Source organism: Budorcas taxicolor, chromosome 23 (assembly GCF_023091745.1).
Source record: "Budorcas taxicolor isolate Tak-1 chromosome 23, Takin1.1, whole genome shotgun sequence".
Taxonomy (NCBI): Eukaryota; Metazoa; Chordata; class Mammalia; order Artiodactyla; family Bovidae; genus Budorcas; species Budorcas taxicolor.
The window spans coordinates 23,888,017-23,907,875 of record NC_068932.1 but is presented as its reverse complement, the minus strand read 5'-3'; the positions used below and the strand labels follow the sequence as shown (position 1 = coordinate 23,907,875).

General features: G+C 46.2%; 1 protein-coding gene across 2 annotated transcripts in view; it reads left to right on the top strand.

The window, feature by feature from the left end:
* SH3PXD2A (SH3 and PX domains 2A) overlaps positions 1-19,859 on the top strand; it is a 246,450-nt gene that overhangs the window by 79,267 nt on the left and 147,324 nt on the right. The window lies entirely within an intron of this gene.

Sequence of the window (19,859 nt, the reverse complement as noted above, 5' to 3'; positions counted from 1 at the left end):
AAGGATTAGCTGGAACAGAAAGTAACTTTCAACTTTAAAACTACTAGAAAACAACAGTGACAAATTCAAGAACAAGGTGCATCTGGAAAGCAAGAATATAATGCTAAGAAAAAATATGCAATGAATACTAAAAGTGAAATGCTAAACGTGAAATACTAAATACTAAATGTGAAATTAAAAATGTAATTGCAACATAAGACATTCAGTAGAGGGTCTGAGGGGAGGGATAAAGAAATTTTCTAAAAGATTAAAATACAAAACTTGGAAGAAAAGTTAAGATATATTAGCCGATCAACCCAGAAGAGTCAATGTCTGTTGAATAGGAGTTCTTACATGAGAGAACAGAGAATGTAACAGAGAGGGAGAGAGATTAATGAAAGCAAGTATTCTAATAATGAAAACAGTATGTATTTTGGGTTGAACGTTCTTTTAAATACTTCTGGTTGATCTTTCCGAAGATGGCCACGACATCTCCTGTTCCACATGACTTTTGCAATGAAACTTTGTTACCTCTTTCAGTACAGGGTCGGTTTTCTCTACTCTTAATCCTGTGCTTATCCTGAATCACAGATTTCAACAAGAATATCTTCCACTTGAATATATTCTTATCTGTAAGAAATGCATGATTAAATGGCTAAATATCTTTGTGAAAAAGATTAAAAAATCATGTTCTAATAAGAGAAAGGATGGGAACTAGGTTTGAAGTACCTGTTTCACTCCCTATTTCCCTTCTTGTTTTCAGTAACATTTTCTTTGGGATAGCACAGATTAGTGACAGAAGAATACATGTCATATTTTCTAGGGGAAATTTTTATTTTCCAGTTTGAATTCTTCTATTTTGAAAGAATTTGAAATTTTGTTACCATGTATGTATTTATTACTTACACAAAATATATTTCTGTATTGCTGTAAAATAAATAATGCTATAAAAGAAGATTTTTGTCTTGGAAGAAAGATACCATTTTTTTAATGAAAGAAAAGTCTATGCGTGGAAATAAAGTATATCTGGTTTATGGGTGGGGGGGCAGGGAGAAAAATTAGCTAAAATCCTTATGGCAAACTTCTGGCTTTCAAGTTTTAATGTACATGAACTACTTAGCATCTTGTTTAAATGCAGGTCCTAATTCAGCAGGTCTCCCCGGGGTTTGAGATTCTGCGTTTCCATCAGCTCTTAGGTTAGTTTCAGGATCACAGCTTGAGTAGTGAGGCTAGGGAGTATTGGAAAGATACATCTGAAGTCCTTCTTCTCCATCCCTTTCTGTTTCTTCCTTCTGTTCAAATGTGGCCAATCTCCCCTTTGGCCATGGTCCACTGTGATCAGATGGGAATTTGACCTGGTGAGTCTGGTGAAGAACACTGCTCCAGCACTTCTAGGAGCTGCCAAGGGTGGTGTGAGTGGCCTCAGAGGGATGGTGTGCTCGTCACTGGAGGTGTTCCTGTGAGTTTAAATGGTCATGTGTCAGAGGTGTCATGAGCCCTGTGTGGGGAGGAGGAGGCTCCTCTGTACAATTTCACCTTGTGCCTCTGTGTGCCTTCTACAAACTTGTGGAACCAGGATCTCAAGTTGGGGCTCATTCACCTGTGACTTTTACAGGTCATCTGGCAAGCTTCAATCCCCACCCTTCTCAGTCCTTCCATTTGGCATTCTAAATACTGTATGTGTGATTTGGTAGGCAGGGCAGGGGGAGAAGGGGTGATGGCTTGGCTTCAGGAATAGTTCAATCATGTAGGAATATAATGCCTGACTTGATTGGATCTAGGAGTGGGAGGGGGCTCTGCATTTTATATTGTCTTCCCACCTTCAGTTTGGTTCAACAGACTTTGATTTAGAGCTCCTTTGTATTAGTCAGGACAAGTTAATTGCCTTGTAACAAACCCTCAGTGATTCAGTACAGTGAAGGTTTATTTCTTGCTCATGTCATAGACCAAAACAAGCTCTGCTCCAAGTAGTCACTCAGGGAATCCAGACTCTCCCATCTGGTGACTCAATTCCCCATGCATCTGTGTTTCCACCCAGCAAAAGACAGAGGAGAGAGTGCGAAAAATTGCAGGGAGATTTTATGGGTTGCCTGATGGAGGTACACATCACCCCTGCTCATATTCCATTGATCAGAATTCAGTCACATGACTGTACTTCCCAGCAAGGAAGGCTGGGAAATGTAGTCTAGCTGTGTGCCCAGCTATGTGTCAGACATTGTAATGAGCAGTGGGCACAGTTGCTTATAAGAGGCTCACAGGCTTTTGAAAGGAGGCAGATGTATGAACAAATCATTACCATACCGTAGTAAGTGCAGCTCTAGAAGTGTGACTGAACCGCAGAAGCAATCTAGAGAAGGGAGTTAAGGAGGGCTGAAGGCCTCGGAGGTGGTGGATTGGATTCCAGGAGAGAGGAACAGAATGTGCAAAAGCACAGAGCTCTGGAACAGCGCGTTGTATCCAAGGAGGATGCTGGCGGGGCATACAGTGTGTGCGGACCTGCAGTAGCAGCAGGACACAAGACTGGAGAGGTCAGGCGGGGCAGAGGTCGTGAATGGGCTTGTGTCCCACAGGAGGCTGACAGCCAACAAAGGGCCCGAAGCTGAGATGGAACAGCCAGATGGAGGCGGATCGCAGCAACATCAGGGATCGTATGTGCTTGGCACTCTCCTCCCCAGAACCTTTGGAGAGGTTTGAGGTGTGTTTTGGCCTCTTGTGCTGTGGGGTGTCTGACAGAGGAAGATGTGGGAAGGTGGGCAAGGGCCTGACCCAAGGCACCAGCTGCAGCAGCACCCCTGGGCACTCCCTGGGCCCCTGTGGCTTCTGCCAGGTTCACCCGACAGCCCAGGTCTCACCGGTGGCTTCCAGTAGCTCCGGGGTCACTCAGGCAGGGGAGAGTCAGGCCCTCGGGAAGTGAGGGTGCCATATTGCTAGGGCCAGGCCGCAGGGAAGAGCTGGACTCTGTGCAGTGATCTCAGCCTCTGTAGCCCATTCTTCATGTTTTCCTTTTACACAAGCCTGGGAGGGGAGAGGCGAGGATGGGGTCCAGAAGTACCCTCACCCTTTTGGAAGAGAGAAGAAAATACGGAAGCGAGACATGTGGAGAAGGGGAGGGAGAGGAAGGCAAGGACGTTGGACTGTCCGCTGGGAGCGTCCCACGTGGCTTCTTTCCCAGAAGCCACAGGACCTGCTCTGAGATCTCACTGCCTGAACAGCAGTCTGGGCCCAGGACCACCGAGGGTCTGTCCTGGCCTCATCTCTGCCAGGAATGTGCTGTCTTTGCCCCAGACTTTGACCTGACTTTGATCCCATGGCTGGTCGGAGACCACAGTTCTGGGCCATTTGGAGGGATGATCAGGATGAGAGAATGAAGATGCCCTGGGGCTGGGGGTATGGTTCAGCCAGAGAGAGAAGGTGGAGGTCTGCCCTCCCTCGGCCCCTTCCTCCTTCCTCACCTCCTTATGGGCCTCTCACTGTTAGTTTTTTAAATTAATTAATTTAGGCTGCTGTGGGTCTTCATTGCTGCAATGTGGCCTTTCTCTAGTAGTGGCGAGCGGGGTCTACTCTTCATTGCCACACATGGGCTTCTCATTGAGGTGGCTTCTCTTGTTGTGGAGCGCAGGCTCTCGGTGCACGGACGTCAGTAGTCGTGGCTTGCGGGCTGTGGAGTGCGGGCTCAGTATCTGTGGCATGTGGGTTTAGTTGCTCCACAGCTTGTGGGGATCTTCCTGGACCAGGGATGGAACCTGTGTCCCTTGCATTGCAAGGTGGATTCTTAACCACCAGGGGAACCCCCCTCTCACTCTTTGTTGACAGTCCTTAGGGGTCCAGGCGGGAGAGGGAAGTGTCAGGCAGCTCTGAGACCTTGTGAGGGGTCTCTGGTGAGGTTAGGGGATAGAGAGACACCTCTCCCCAGGAGGGACCAGAGTGACCTTAGCCAGGACCCCGCTGGAACTGCCACCCCAGTGTGGGCAGGCTCACCTTAGCTGACCTTATTCTCTGTGGGGAGTGTCTGTGCTGACACCCTGGACTGGTCCCAGGCTTTCTTTGGCAATTCATCCCTGCACAGATGTCTCCTTCCCCACTGCTCCATCCCATGTCCCGGGCAGACTTGTCTTTCCAGAATTCCACTTTCACATGGTTCCTTCTGCTCAGCATCCTCCAGGGGCTTCCTCTTGCCCTAAAGAGGAAGTCCAAGTTTTTCCTTCTTGTGTCAGATGACTGTCCAGCCAACTTCTTACACCACCCGGCACTCACTCTTGCAACCCCAGCACCCGGCTCCCATAGCCCCCCTGTTTTCCTGGGCATGAGAGGAAGGAGGACCCAGACAGCAGCACAGGGGTGTTGGGAGGAGATTGGGGTGTAGCTCCAATTCCACGGCAGGAAACCACATCTCAGGCCCTGTGAGTCCTGGGGGAGCTCTGCTCGTTCTCAGAGCCGGGCTTAGAGCTGACAGAATCCAGAATCTCTGACCCAGTCTTTGGTCCCTAGCTTTCCAGGTGTTCGGCTGCTCTAGCAATACTCCTTTCCTTCCTGGTCCAGGGAAATGTGGGCCATGTGCGTTGGACTGTGAAGTTACAGGTGAGGGACCCTGAAGTCCTTTCAGCCATCGATAGTGAGGGCAGGGTGTGACTGACAGCCTGGAGCAGCTCCCTCAAAGCAAAAAGGGCTGGAGGAGGAACAGGAAGATCCACCCCACTGGAGCTTCTTTACCTTGGAAAGGGCGACCTCATTTACCAAGCATGTATGTAAGCCAAGCACTGTGCTCACCTGTGTAATCTCATCCAATCCACACACCACAGTGGGGAGGCTGTTTTCACTCACTGCCCCCTTCAAGATGAGAAAACTGGATCCCAGAGTGGTTAAGTGACCCTGTCAGTGTCACATAGCCAGGACGGGATGGAACTGGAACCCTCTGCCCTAGACTCCCACCCCATGCTTTTTCTCCAAAGGTTGTGGGTCTGCATGGTGGAGGTGTGTGGAAGGAGCACAGTTTCATGGGGGAGGCAGGGCCGCCTCTGGTTTGGACACTTTCTAGAATAAGGCCATTGTGCACATCCCTGCTTCTTCACTCTGCATCTCTCTGTGGGTGTTGCAGGCCCCACCACGTCAATGTCAAATACATCCCAGCCAGCTCCCACGCACCCAATGAGCTGCTGGGAAAGCCAGAGGTCTCCTCCCCAAACAGCCCACGCACAACAGCTGGGCAGCTCCCCAGAGGCCCCTGGAGGTTCACAGTGGGGCCAGGCCTGGCCAAGATACCTCCCAGACCCGTCTGTCCCTCATGGGCTCTGTGCCTCCGTGACCTCAGGGCTGTAGGTTCCCAAGCACTTTTCCTGGCTCTGGGGATACAGGCTAGCGCCATACCAAGAGTGATGCTGATGATAGCAGTGATAATAATAGCTCACGTGTGGGGGCCGCTAGTCTGTGCCATGCTCTGTGCCAAGTACTTTACACACATTATCCCATCGAATCCTCTCACCCACCCCATCAGGCACATTCTATAACTGTCCTCATTTCGCAGATGAGGAAACTGATTTGAACCCAGATCTGAGTAGCTATGTACCGTTTATTATTATTCACATTTTCCAAAACGTTGTGCAGGCACCTTGTAAGCACAGGAAGAGGCTTTGGGGTAATATATGGGCTAATTCTTTCTCTTTTTGTAGTTATGTATTGTTTCAATGTGTGCTAGGGTTAGGGGGTGAAGTCTTATGTGTTCCCCAAATGTGTATGTTGAAGCTGTAGTCCCTAGCACCTCAGAATGTGACCTTATTTGGAAATAGGCTTGTTGCAGATGCAATTAGTTAAGATGAGGTCATGCTGATGGGCCCCTAATCCAATGACTGATATCCTTATAAAAAGGAGAAATTTGGACACAGGCAGGCACACAGGGAGAACGCCATGTGAAGATGAAGCCAGAGACGGGGTGATGTTTCCGCAAGCCAAGGAACACTGAAGATTGCCAGCAAATCACAGAAACTAGGGGAGAGGCATGGAGCAGAGCCTCCCGCACAGACCTCAGAGGGAGCTAGCCCTGCCAGCCCCTTGTTCTCAGACTTCTGGACTCCAGAACTGAAACAATGTATTCCCATTGTTTAAGCCATTCAGTTTGTGATGTTTTGTTGTGGTGACCCTAGCAAGTTAATCCAGTTAGAATATGAATGTGTATATATGTGTGTGTGTGTGTGTGTGTGTGTGTGTGTGTGTGTGTGTGTGTGTGTGTATAGTGTTCCCTGGTAGCTCAGCTGGTAAAGAATCTGCCTGCAATACAGGTGACCCTGGTTTGGTTCCTGGGTCAGGACAATCCCCTGGAGAAGGGATAGGCTACTCACTCCAGTATTTTTCGGCTTCCCTGGTGGCTCAGATGGTAAAGAATCCACCTGCAATGCAGGAGACCTGGATTCCATCCCTGGGTTGGGAAGATGCTCTGGAGAAGAAAATGGTAACCCACTCCAGTCTTCTTCCCTGGAGAATCCCCATGGACAGAAGAGCCTGGAGGGCTACAGTCCATGCGGTCGCAAGAGTTGGACACAACTGAGCAACTAAGCACAGCACACACATATAGTTTGTGTACACACACACACACCAATACACTTATGATTTCATAGATATTATTGCTTTGGATGTGACTTTTGATAGGCTGAATAATGCTCCCCCACAGAGATGTCCCCATTCTAATTCCTGGAACCTGGGCTTGTTACCTTCTGTGGTGGAAGGAGCTTTTTAGATTTGATTAAGGATCTTGAAAGGGGGAGAGTATTCTCGATTGTCCAGGTGAGCAGGAGGGGCAGGAGATTCAGAGGAGGAGGTGTGACAGTGAGAGCAGAGATTGATGTGCTTTGAAGATGGAGGATGGGGCCACGAGCCCAGAAGCATCGGTGGCCTCTGGAAGCTGAAAATGGCAAGGAAACCAAGTCTCCACGCTGAGCTTCAGGAAGGAAACAGCTCTGCTGACACCTGGAATTTAGCCCCTTAGGACTCATTTTGCACTTCTGACCTGAGCTCTAAGAAAATTAGTTTGTGTTGTTTTAAGGCACTGAGCTGTAGTAAGTTGTTATAGCAGTCACAGGAAACTAATACACAACAAAAATAACTATTTAAGTTTTTCCAGAAAGGGACTCAAAGAAAAGTAATAGATAAATTGTAGTAGTGGTATCCATCCCATGTAGGGAAAGGGGCTTGTACCTACATTTGGGGGACTCTGTGCTGCCCTACCTCCAGGGGGAACTGTAAGATTTGGGGAAACCCCATGGCCTGGGCTTCACTCCAGCCTGTCACTCTTTTGCTCTGTGTTGTTGGGCAAGTTACCTAACTTCTCTGTGCACCTGTCTCCTTGCCTATGAAACACAGAGTGAACTGCACCTACTTTGTTTGCAGCACGTAGTAATCACTCTGGTTTGCCTCGATCATTGCTCAATATTCTAATCTTTTCTGATTCTCTTAACAGCCCCTAGAGGCAGGCAGGGGAGGATCTATTCGTGGATCATTTTTGAGCACCTGGCTTCTGCTCTTCACTTGCTTCTTCATGATTGTTCATAGTGGGTACAGAGGCCAGGGCACTTGTGAGCTTGTGAACCACCCCACCCCTGGGTCTCCTTAGTCAGCAGACCTCAGCTCTGGGAGGGCAGGAGCGCCCCTAGCATCAATGTTGCAGAGTCAGACTCAGAATCAGGGAACCCTTGCTCGAGAGTGTGTTGTATTTGTGCACACGATGACAAGCCGGTGTTTCCTGGAGAGGGGACCTTGGGGTAAGCAAGGCCAAACTGAGGTGCATGGGCTCCCCGGGGAGGATAACAATTTGACATTGGCCTTCAAATTGGTGGTCTTTAAAAATGTGTTGAGAATGTCTTCAGCGTCTGTGGGAAGGTGTCGGGGGAAAGTGGAGAAGGGCTCTGGTAGTACCCAAAGCCTCCTCTGTTGCCCTGAGTTGTTCATCTCAGACTCTCAGCAAAGCAAAGCACCCACCTGTTTCCAGACTCAGCACTTAGACAGCAGTTTAGTGAGTAAGGGCTATTACTCAAGCAGGCATCTGGGGCATCTCACCTGCCATCCCCCACTGCAGAGTCTCCATCCACATGCAGTAGCAGCCTCGAGATGAGCTCTGGAATGGATTCCTTCTCCACGTCGTCATTTTCTGGGATGCTTTCAGATGCCATGACTGCACCACCCCCATCCTTGTGGAGCGGGACACCAGGCCTTTCCTGTATCCTGCTCTGGGGCCAGCTGTGTGGTCATCCCCAAACCACTGGAATAAATTATCAGAGGGGCCTCCACCCCTGATCCCACCACTTTCTCCAACGCATGGCGGCGTTTCATGGAATTCATGACGAGTCATTGCGCTCCAGTCTGGGTGCTTCCTCTAGCAGTCCTGAAACTCCCACTGTCCAGCCTTTGTATTGGCTGTTTTCCCCACTGGAATGCCCTCTTGCCCTTTCTCTACCTCCCCTTTGTGCAAGGCCTACACCTAACGTGTCCTCCTCTGAGAAGTCTGCTTTGCTTCCTCCAGCCATACGAGTCTTGTGCTTTCCTGAGCCCCATCACATGCTTTTTATGCCTCTCAGAAGCCTGGCACTCATCTAACACTACTGGCTAAGCCTCTTGTGCCCGTGTGGCTTTCCCAGCTCCCAGTTACATCATGGACCGTGATGTATACGCTTCCCGAATCCCACCCATTCAGTGCCTGGAACATCATGGTAATGGCTTGGTTGGGAAGGGATTTGAAGTCATGAACGCTTGCATGCTTTCCAGAAAATGTTCAAGGACGACTTCTTAGGCTTGTTAAGGACTCTGGGACCCAGGATGGGCCCTCTCACATAGCTGGCGTGTGTCCCAACACCCTGAGTCTTCAGTGTGGCTTGTGCCCATGCCCCAGCCACCAAATGCATCCAAGGAAGGTAGCTCCTTGCCAGGGTAGAGGGGTCCTCTCTACCCTTTGTCTCTTCTGCTGCTGCTTCCAGGATACCTAAGGTGTCAAGTCTGTTCCCCAAAGACTCTAGTGGGTTTGGCAAGAGAGCCTGTATCCTTCCTATCCATCCACCCTCAACCTCTCCTTATCTTGGGAACTCTCTGAGCAGCTGCCAGGCTGCCTCGTGGCTGTGCTGCCCCTTTCTGTGTACAGAACATGTCTCCTGCAGCATCTTCTCTGGGTCCTCGTATCTTCCCTGTGAGTTGCATCATCTTCCCCCGTTGCACAGACAAGAATAAGTGCCTTGCACAGGGTCACTGTTCAGCCAGTGCCGTTTGGAGCCCAGGCTCCAGACTCGAATGCTGTGCTCAGGGCTCTGTGTGCGGCTGCTCCTGGGGTGACAAAGAGAGAATTGTCATGACTCCTCTCTGCTGTAGAGCCCTGGTATCTTATTCTTTCTTTTTTTTATTGTGCTGAAATATGCATAACATCAGTCTTACCATTTTTGTAGTATGGTAAAATACACATAAAACTTATTTTCACCTTTTTAAAAATGAAATCTTAAAAAAAAATAAAATAAAAAATAAAAAAGAATATTTATTGATTTATTTGACTGCGTTGGGTCTTAGTTGGAGCACTCGGGATCTCTGTTTCATCATGCGGGATCTTTTGTTGCACCATGGTCTCAGTGGTTGTGACACGTGGGCTTCGTTGCTCTGTGGCGTGTGGGATCTCCGTTCCCCAACCCGGGATGGAACCCGTGTCCACTGCATTGCAAGGCAAATCCTTAACCGTTGGACCACAAGGAAAGTCCCTCAGTTTAACCTTTTTTAAGTGTACAGTTCATCGGCATTAAGTACATTTACACTGATGTGCGGCCATCACCACCACACTTCACAACTTTTCATCTTAGTTTCTCCTTCAGGTCCCAGTGTCTTATACCTTCTAGGGGTTAGTTCCTTTTTAATCAAGGTGTCAAAACCCTTCAAGAGCCAGAGGCGTGCATCTTTGGAGGGTTGTTTTGTTTTGTTTTTTTCAATTTTTAAAGTTGTAGTCTATATATAACTTTCTGTTGGTTGTGAGTACTGACTTTTCCCCCCTTTCTGTCTGTATGCCTCTCATTTATTTCTCTTGTGTTAATACCTTGGGAAGCAGCATAGATCCAATAACAGATGGAAGTAGTGGAGAGCGTGCTTGTTTTATCCCAGTGTTTCTTCACTGAGGAGTGTTGTGGGTAAATGTTCTCAGATCAAGAAAGTTTGCTCCCATTTCCTGTTTGCCACATTAAAAAAAAAATCATAAATAGGTGTTGAGTTTTATCAAAGAATGATTATATAGTTTTTATCATTTACCTGATAAATGTGGCAAATTACATTAATAGATATCTTCTAAGTATGTGCCATTCCTATACCTTCAGTGAAATTTCATAGAAATGGGACTCTAGCGGTAGAGTTTTTGAATCCTTTCTTTCACTCACTTGATTCATTCAGACTATGGTAGTCAAGAGACCGGTGTCTGTAGCCAGATTGCCTGGGTTCAAATCCCAGTTCCACATCTTGTTTTATAGGCAGGTTATTTAATCTCTCTGTATGGTCGTTTCTTTCTCTGGAAAATAGGGTATTAATAGTACCTACCTCAAAGAGTTGGTATGAGAATTGAGATGAGCAGGTACCTAACCACTTGCCTGGTGGCCCAGATAGTAAAGAATCTGCCTGCAGTAGAGGAGACCCTGGTTCTATCTCTGGGTTGGGAAGATCCCCTGGAGAAGGGAATGGCTGCCCACTCCGGTATTCTTGCCTGGGGAATCCCATGGACAGAGATCCTGGTGGGCTACAATCTATGGGGTTGCAGAGTCGGACACGACTGTGCGACTAATACTTTGGGCTTCCCTGGTACCTCAGTTGGTAAAGAATCTGCCTGCAGTGCAGGAGACCTGGATTCAATCCCTAGATCAGGAAGATCCCCTGAAGAAGGAAAGAAGGAAATGACAACCCACTCCAGTATTCTTGCCTGGAGAATCTCATGGACTGAGGATCCTGGTGGGCCCTTGGGGTCGAGAGAGTCGGACACAGCTTAGCGACTAAACCACCACCAAGTGCCTAACACAAACCAGTTCTCAATAAATCTTATTTTTATCATTAAGCATTTATACCAGGACCTGTGGTAGGTGCTGGGAACTCATGGTTAGGGTAACTACATGGCTCCATTAACCAGTACAGTCTCGGAAGTCCTATTTTGTACCTTTTATCCTGACATAATTATTAATAGTGTTCCTTTTCTCTCTCAGTAGCTTCCCATTTTGGATGATAAATTTTTTGATCACCAACTGATAGATGAAGAGGTCAGTGTAATGTGGAGGATCTGGATAGACTTTGTAGCTGAGGTTCCCTAATGTGAAGCAGAATTGGGGTTGGAGTCAAGATAGAGAATTTTCTGGCCCCCACAGGCATCTCACTCAGCCTTTTCCTTGTCTTCTTGTTTGCATTTTTTTCCAACAAGAAATCTGCAGTCATCATTAGCTTTATTCCCCTGAATGTAAAAATGTCTTTTTTCCTATGGTTGCTTTTAAGATTTTTCTCTTTACTGATTTTTTAGTAACCTGCTTATGATGTGCCTTGGTATAGTTTTATTTATGTTTCTTGACTTTGCAGTTGAATTGCATAGGAAGGGGTCTATGAGTCCAAAGAAGAAAGGAAATTTTAAAAAAAGCTGAACATAGTGAAAACACAGTATATGAAAATTTGTGGGTCACAGCTAAAGTACTATTTAGAGAGAAAACTATCATCATGATATGTCTGAATTTTAAAAGAAAGTTTAAAATCAATCATCTAAATTTTCACTTTAAGAAAAAAACTGTAAACCTAAATTAATTAGAAGAAAAGACATTATGAGAACAAAACAATAAAATAAAAGGTAGAAAATAGTAAAGAAAACTAACAGAACCCAAGTCGGCTCTTTGAAAAGATTAATAAAACTGATAAACTCCTACTAAGAACAACTAAAGAGAGAAAAGACGCATTACCCATATCAGGAGAAAGAGAAGGTACTACTTCAGGTGAAATAATAATAAGGGAGTGTTAGTAACAGTTTTTTGTCATTAAATCCAATAAGACAACATGGACAAAGTCTCTGGAAAACATAACTTTTTCAAAGCTGACTCAACAAGAAAAAGAAAAATGTTAAGTGCCTTTATACCTGTTAAAGAAATTGAATTCATAATCAAATACTTTCCTGCAAGGAAAGCTCCAAATCCACATAGTTTCACTGATGAACTCTATCCAGCATTCAAGGATGAAATAATACCATTCTTACACTCAGAAAGATGGAATAGTTTCTAACTCACTGTATAAAGTGAGCATAATCTTGATATCAAAACCTAATGAGAACATTATAAGAAAGGAAAATATCAGAATACCATGAACATGGATGCAGATTTTTTCTTAAAAATATTTAGCAAATCAAGTCCAGCAGTGTATAGAAAGAATAATATACCATAACCAAGTAGAATTTATCTCAAAAATGCAACTTGGTTCAACATTTCAAAATCTATCAGTATATTTCACTATATTGGCAGAATATAGGAGAAAAAATGCATCAGTCGATTCAGTAAAAGCATTTGACAAAATTCAGCACTCATTTATAATAATGATTTTTTTTTTAAACATCTCAGTAAACTAGAAATCAAAGAAAGCTTTCTTATCGTGGGCATCTACAAAGAACCTGCTAGTATCATCTACTTCATGGTGAAAGACTGAGTATTTTCCTCTTAAGATTGAAATAAGGCAGGACTTCCCTAATGGTCCACACTTCCGCTGCAGGGGGTGCACAGCTTCAATCCTGGTCAGGGAACCAACATCCAGCATTCCACTCCATATGGCACCTCCCAAAACAGATTGGAATAAGGCAAGAATGTTCTCTTTTACTTCTTTTATTCAGCATGGTCCTGGACATTGTAGCCAGTGAAATAAGAAAAGACATACATGTTGGAAATAGAAAGATATAAAATGGTCTTTTTTTCCCCCCTGAAATGACTGTCTATGTAGAAAATGCTAAGAAATCTGCAAAAGACAAAAATACCTATTAGAACCAATAAATGATTTTAACAAAGTTACAGGATACACGTTCAATATGCAAAAGCCAATTGTATATCTGTATACTACTAGCAGCAAACAATTAGAAAATGAAAATTTCAAACACTGTTAATAACAGTTTCAAAACACATAAAACTTCTCACATCAAGAGAATGACAAGACAAGCTACAGATTGGAAGTAAATATTTGCAAAGACATGTCAGATAGATGGCTGTTATCCAAAATATATAAAGACCTCTTAAAATTTAACAATAAGAAAATGAGCAGCCTAACTAATAAATGAAGATCTTAACAGATGCCTCACCAAAGATATATAGATGGCAGATAAGCATATGAAGCAGTGCTCAACATTGTCTGTCATTAGGAAATTGCAAATTAAATCTACAAAATCCCATCATGACGCACCTGTATCAGAATAGTGAGAACCCAAGGGACTGACGACACCAAATGTTGGCAAGGATGTAGAGCAACAGGAACTTGCATTCATTGCTGGTCACAGCGCAAGATGGCGCAGCCACCTTGGAAGATAGTTTTTTTACAAAACTAAACGTACTCTTACCATGCAGTTCAGCAGTCATCCTCCAAATGAGCTCAAAACTATGTCCACACAAAAACCTGCACATGGATGTTTTCAGCAGCATTATTAATAATTGCCAAAACTTAGACATAACCAAGATGCCCTTCAGTAGGTGAGCAGGTAAATAAGCTGCAGTACATGCACATGATGGAATTGTACTGCTGCTGCTGCTGCTGCTAAGTCGCTCCAGTCGTGTCCGACTCTGTACGACCCCATAGACGGCAGCCTACCAGGCTCTGCCGTCCCTGGGATTCTCCAGGCAAGAACACTGGAGTGGGTTGCCATTTCCTTCTCCAGTGCATGCGAGTGAAAAGTGAAAGTGAAGTTGCTCAGTCGTTAGCGACCCCATGGACTGCAGCCTACCAGGCTCCTCCAGCCATGGGATTTTCCAGGCAAGAGTACTGGAGTGGGGTGCTACTGCCTAATCAGTGTTAAAAAGAAATGAACTATCAAGACATGAGAAGACATGGAGGAAACTTAAATGCATATTGTACATTTAAAAAATTAAAGAATCTATTTTGAAAAGACTACATAGTGTATGATTCCAACTCTGTGATCTTGTAGTAAAGGCAAAACTATAGAGATAGTAAATTCCAGTGGTTGCTGGAATTAGTGGAAAGGGGATGAGTCGGTGGAGCACAGAGGTTTTTTAGGGCCGTGAAACTACTCTATATGATACTGTCATGGTGGACACACATGATACATTTGTCCAAACCTATCAAATGCGCAATATCAAAAACAAACCATAGGGTGAACTATGGACTTTGGATGATAGTTTTTTGTTACTGTAGGTTCATCGATTGCAATTAATGTGCTGCTCTGGTCTGGGATTTTGATGCGGGAGACTGGGAATGTGCTCGGTGAGGAAGTCCATGAGAATTCTCTGTACTTTCTGCTTCATTTTGCTTTGAACCTAAAACTTCTCTTTAATGTCTATTAAAAAAGAAAACTTATATAAAGCTACAGTTATCAAGATGGAGTGGCACAGACATAGGCTAGATATATAGATCAAAGGGATAGAATTGAGAGTCCGGGAATAAACCCATACATCTATCTTGAACTGGTTTTCTGCAAAGGCACCAAGACTATTCAAGAGGAAGGATCCCTCCACTTGAGGGCAATGAGATGAACTTGTACCAAAAAGTTTCAAAAAACTATATGAAATGCTGAAATAGGGACTGAGAGAGTCCCTATTTAGAGTCCCAGGACTCTATTCACAGAGTCCTGTTGTGACCAGGGGTGCTATTGGAATTCACAGAGAGGAGGGATGACCTTAGGCTGAATGGTCAGGGGCTTCCCAGTTTAGATATTTCCTGATACTTTCATCAGAGAAGGAAAGGATGGGGATGTACATTTCAGACCACGAAGGATGAGAACTTTAAGAAAAGTCACACGATGCATCGCTATCATCCCTGTCTGTTTCTGTGAATCTTCCTGTGGTCCCACGTCTAACACAGGGCCTGGTGAACAGACAAGCCATGATCTCTGAATCCCCATGGAGATGAGGTGACTTTGCCTCTTCAGACATGATTGAAGCGACTTGGCAGCAGCAAGGGGGATCTCTACATCAGGGAACCCACCAGCCTCTTGTAGTAACGAATGTTCCCTTTGTTCCTGAGCTGGAAATGGTCACAAGCATTGGGGCCTCAGAGCTGGAGTCGCTGGGAACTCCACCCACTCGGAAGGGCGAGGAGCCGAACTCTTGGGTTACAGATGTGCCCCAGCTGGGTCTGGGGCCCACCCCTCTCCCTCCCCAGTGTTTATTGCTGCTCAGCCCTGCCTAGGGAGAGCTGCCGAATCAGCTTTCTTGGGCCGGGGCTGGCTCTTGGAGCCGAGCTGTCCTGTATCTCTCGCACTATCCACCCCTTAGATAAACAGCCTGGCGTCCTCCACACGCTGCAGAGCTCTGATGTGGTTGCTCAGGGCTTCCTCAGCCAAACGCCTCTTGCTCTGAGAGGGACCCTGGCAACGGGCCCTGCTTTTCCTCCAGCCCAAGTCAGGCCCTTGCTGGAGTGACAGGAGAATCCACTTCCTGCCCAAAAAGGTGGCCGCAGCAGAATTCTCTGAGGGGCGGAGCTTCCTTCCTCACGGCCCACACACCCAGGCTTCCTCCCCAGGGAAGGTCTGGGCAGCTTCTTCATCAGACAGCCCCCCTCAGCCTTCCTTTCATGTGAGTTTTCTCTATCAGACTCTCGTCCTGCAAATTAGACACCCACCAGGTTATACAACTCCGCTTCCCCGGTAGCTCAGCAGTAAAGATTCCTCCTGCAAAGCAGATGTGGGTTCAATCTCTAGGTGGGAAGATTCCCTGGAAAAGGAAATGGCAACCCTCTCCAGTATTCTTGCCTGGGAAATCCCACGGGCAGAGGAGCCTAGAGGGCTAAGTCCAGGGGTCGCAAAAGAGTCGGACATGATTTAGCGACTAAACAACAACAGGTTATCGAACCCACTTTGCAGCCCACCTGGCCCCACATGAGGGGACATTCACCTTGTGTATTACACGCGACAGCAGATGTTCATCCCCAGCCCTGACGTGCTATGCACGAGCCACACCACTGACTGGTGAGGTCTTGCAAGCCCCCCATGCTGAGTAAACTCAGCTGGCCGCCTGTATTTGGTTTACTCTGGAGTCTGAGCCAGAGGATTTGCTTTCTTTGAAAGGTGACCTGTAGGCAGAGAAAATGTCACCAGCATCTGGTTAGCAGTGCGTTGCCTTCCTGTGGCCAGTAAGCCCTGGAGAAGACCAGGAGGACAGATGCTGAGGCTGAGCAGTGGTGGTGGGATCAGATGACAGGTGTAGCTGGGATCCGCACCTGAGGGCGGCAGGTCAGCTGGGTGCTTACAGCTCTGGGGAGGGCCCACTGACCCAGTACTTTAATTATATGGGCTTGTCTTGGCCTCAGAGGGACTCCGATTAAGACAGAGGTGGGGGAAGAGGAAAAGCTATAACGGAAGGAGGAGGTGGGAGAGAGGCCGGCTGCCTAGCATCCTCAAGAGGCCTTCTGAGGAAAAACTCAAATCTGCGAGGCTATCAGATGACCCCTGCCTTCCAGGAGGCACATGAACCTGGGGGGAGAGGTCAGGCTGCTCTTGGCAAGGAAGGCACAGGGAATGGGACCATCACTCTGCCAAGACAGAGCTGGCCTCACCTCCTACAGGAAGTCTTCCCTGACCTCTCCCTTCAGGTCCCACAGGATGCCGGTCATACATCCTCACCATTCCCCGTCACTCCAGAACTTGCTTGTCTGTCCCTAACACCAGAACAAAGCTTCACAGACCTCTGGGCAGAGCCCAGGAAACTGCATTTTTAATAGACGCCTCCCTCCGCCAGGGCGTCGGGTTTGAACAGACTTTAAGCTATGCTTTGAGAACCATCTTGCTCTAGAGCAGCCTGTCCATAGTATAAAATGTAATATCAATATAATATCCAAATATAATATCAACCATATTTAAATTTAAATTCTTCTAGTAGCTATGTAAAATCATAAAACAGGTAAAATTATTTTAAGAGTATTTTTACTTAACCTTTCATATCCAGAATATTATCATTTCAACATACAATCAGTACAAACATTGTTAATGAGATATTTCACTTGTTTTGTTTCATACTAAGTCTTTGACACCTGGCACATATTTTGCACTTACAGGGCACCTCAATTTGCCTGGGCCCTATTTCAACAGCCACATGCGGGTGGTAACTGCAAAAGGAGACAGCTCTAGAGCTTTGTTGCTGAATGTGACCGTGGACCAGCAGTTTCGGCATCACCTGAGCTTGGGGGAAACGGAGGATCTTGGGCCCCTGCCTGGACCCACTGAATCAGCACCTGCTTTTTAAAATGTTGGCAGAGGTGCTTTGTATGTGTGTTGAAGGCAGTGAAGCCCTGCTCCAGATGGAGACCATGAGCTCCTTGGTGTAGAGACTGTGATGTAACTCATTTCTAGCCCCTCACAGAGGGCTGGCATCTAGAAGGCACACGGCCAATGTTTTGAGAGGAAAGAAAGGACCACGTGAATCTTCCCCTGCCCACTTCTCTTGGCATCACCTTCCCTATGCATTGTTGGTGAGAATCTCAGAATCCTAGGTCTGAAAAAGAATTTAGCAGTCAGCGAACAAATGTAGATCAGGGCAGATAAGCAACTTAAAGTTTCTGTAGCCTAACTCCTGCGAGCCCCGGAGAGACAGGGCAATTTGGGCAAGTCTCTTGGCTTGCCAGGCACAGCAAGCCTCCCTCTTTCAGGAGAAAAGTCATCTGATGAGGGCAAATTACTCTACAGCGGGCCCCGAGCTGGGCCTGCCTTTCTCCCCATCCTCTCTGTGCCGTTTCTCAGAAATCCTATGAAGCTGCTGCTCAGAGGCCCCAGGCCTGGCCTATAGCACGTTAGTTATATCCATCTATTTATCCTCAGTCTTCTTCCAGAAGAGATTTAAGGCACCTATAGATTTGCATAGATTTCAATGAGATGAAACAAAGGATAGAAAAAGTATCAAAGTGTACATAGGTACATGGAAAGAGTGTTCACTCTGGTGTTACATGTAAGTAGTGAATATCCAACAGTAGTTGTTGTTACATCACTCAGTTTTGTCTGACTCTTTGCGACCCCATGGAGTACAGCACACCAGGCTTCCCCGTCATTCATTATCTCCTGAAAGTTGCTCAAGTTCATGTCCATTGAGTCAGTGACGCTATCTAACCATCTCATCCAACAGTAGAGTGTAGGTAAATCAGCCATGGCCCAGTCAAACATCGAAATTCTATGTCACAATTAAGAATGCTAGTATGGAAATAATCACTGATATGAGACAATGCCATTACATAGTATAATGCATTGATGAGCTTATTTTATCTACATGCACATCATCTGGAAAGGATATATATCCCAAATATTAATGTTGCTTTTTCAGGGGGAAGGATAGTGTGTGATTCTTGCTCTCTTTTTTCATCTACTGCTTCTGTCAGTTCAGTTCAGTTCAGTCGCTCAGTCATGTCTGACTCTTTGTGACCCCATGGACTGCAGCATGCCAGGCTTCCTATCCATCACCAACTCCTGGAGCTTGCTCAGACTCATGTCCATCGAGTTGGTGATGCCATCCAACCATCTCATCCTCTGTCGTCCCCTTCTCCTCCTGCCTTCAATCTTTCCCAGCATCAGGGGCTTTTCAAATGAGTCAGTCCAATTATTGCTTCTGTAATTACTTGTGTAATACAGGAAAAAAAAAAAACAAAATAGAATATGGCTGAGGGAATGGGGAGAGAAAAAAATGAGAGTTCTACTCCATGTAGAATTTATTTGAAAATCTATTAATTAAAAAAATCCTAAGTACAAGTTTATAGTGTTAGGTCTGTTTGTATTTGCACGTAGCAGGCAATTATTAAATGTTAGAGAGGTGGACTTCCAGCACTGGGGTTTGAAAACCCATGAGCCAGCTTTTGTTAAATTTTAGTCTGTGTTCAGGGAAGTGAAAGTTAATAACGGTGCAGTAGTTGTGCTGTTTTGAATGGAATCCAACAACGACCCACCCTTCATGTGTGGGCTCTAAATAGCCTGTGTATGTTGGATTATGGCTGTGCAAGAGAGGATCCTAAAATCACGCGTTAGAACTGGGCAGGCAGGTGGCTAGATGGGAATATGCACACACGGGCATGTGTGCACGCACATACATGCATGCACACATACCACGCACACGTCAAATCTAGCGTAGGACCACATTTCACCACCTCCAAGGCAGCAGTTTGGTCCAAGTTGACTCCTAAGTGATCTCCTGTTTCCCCAGTGTGGCCCCTTCACTTCCCTGTAGCTCCAGCCATCCTCTGCATGATCCACCTCTGCCTGGATCCCATTACCTGTACCTCCAGCCCTGCGCACTGCTCTCCAGCCTCCACGCCACTGGCTCTTCCCCTGCCTGGACCATTGTCCCCCTCCACTGTGGCTCGCTTCCTCTCCATCAGGTCTCTGCCAAATTGCCATCTGATTTGTGAGGCTTCCCTCACCATGCTATATAAAATCACTGTTTCTTCCTGTTCTGCCCCACCACCTTATCCTGCTTCATTTTTCTTTATAGCACGTATCCCCACAACATAGCACACATTTGGTTACTGTGTGTTCTCACCAACTAGAATATAAACTCCCTGAGGGCAGGAACTTCATCTCTTTTCTTTACTGCTGATTTTTCTAAGTGCCCAGTGCTCTAAGGAGACGCTCAATAAATATTAATTAATATTAGAAAGAAGGGATGAACTTTCAGTCATCATATGAGGGATCTTCCTCATTTTACCGATGAGGCAAAAGCCTGCAGCCTGGCCCAGGG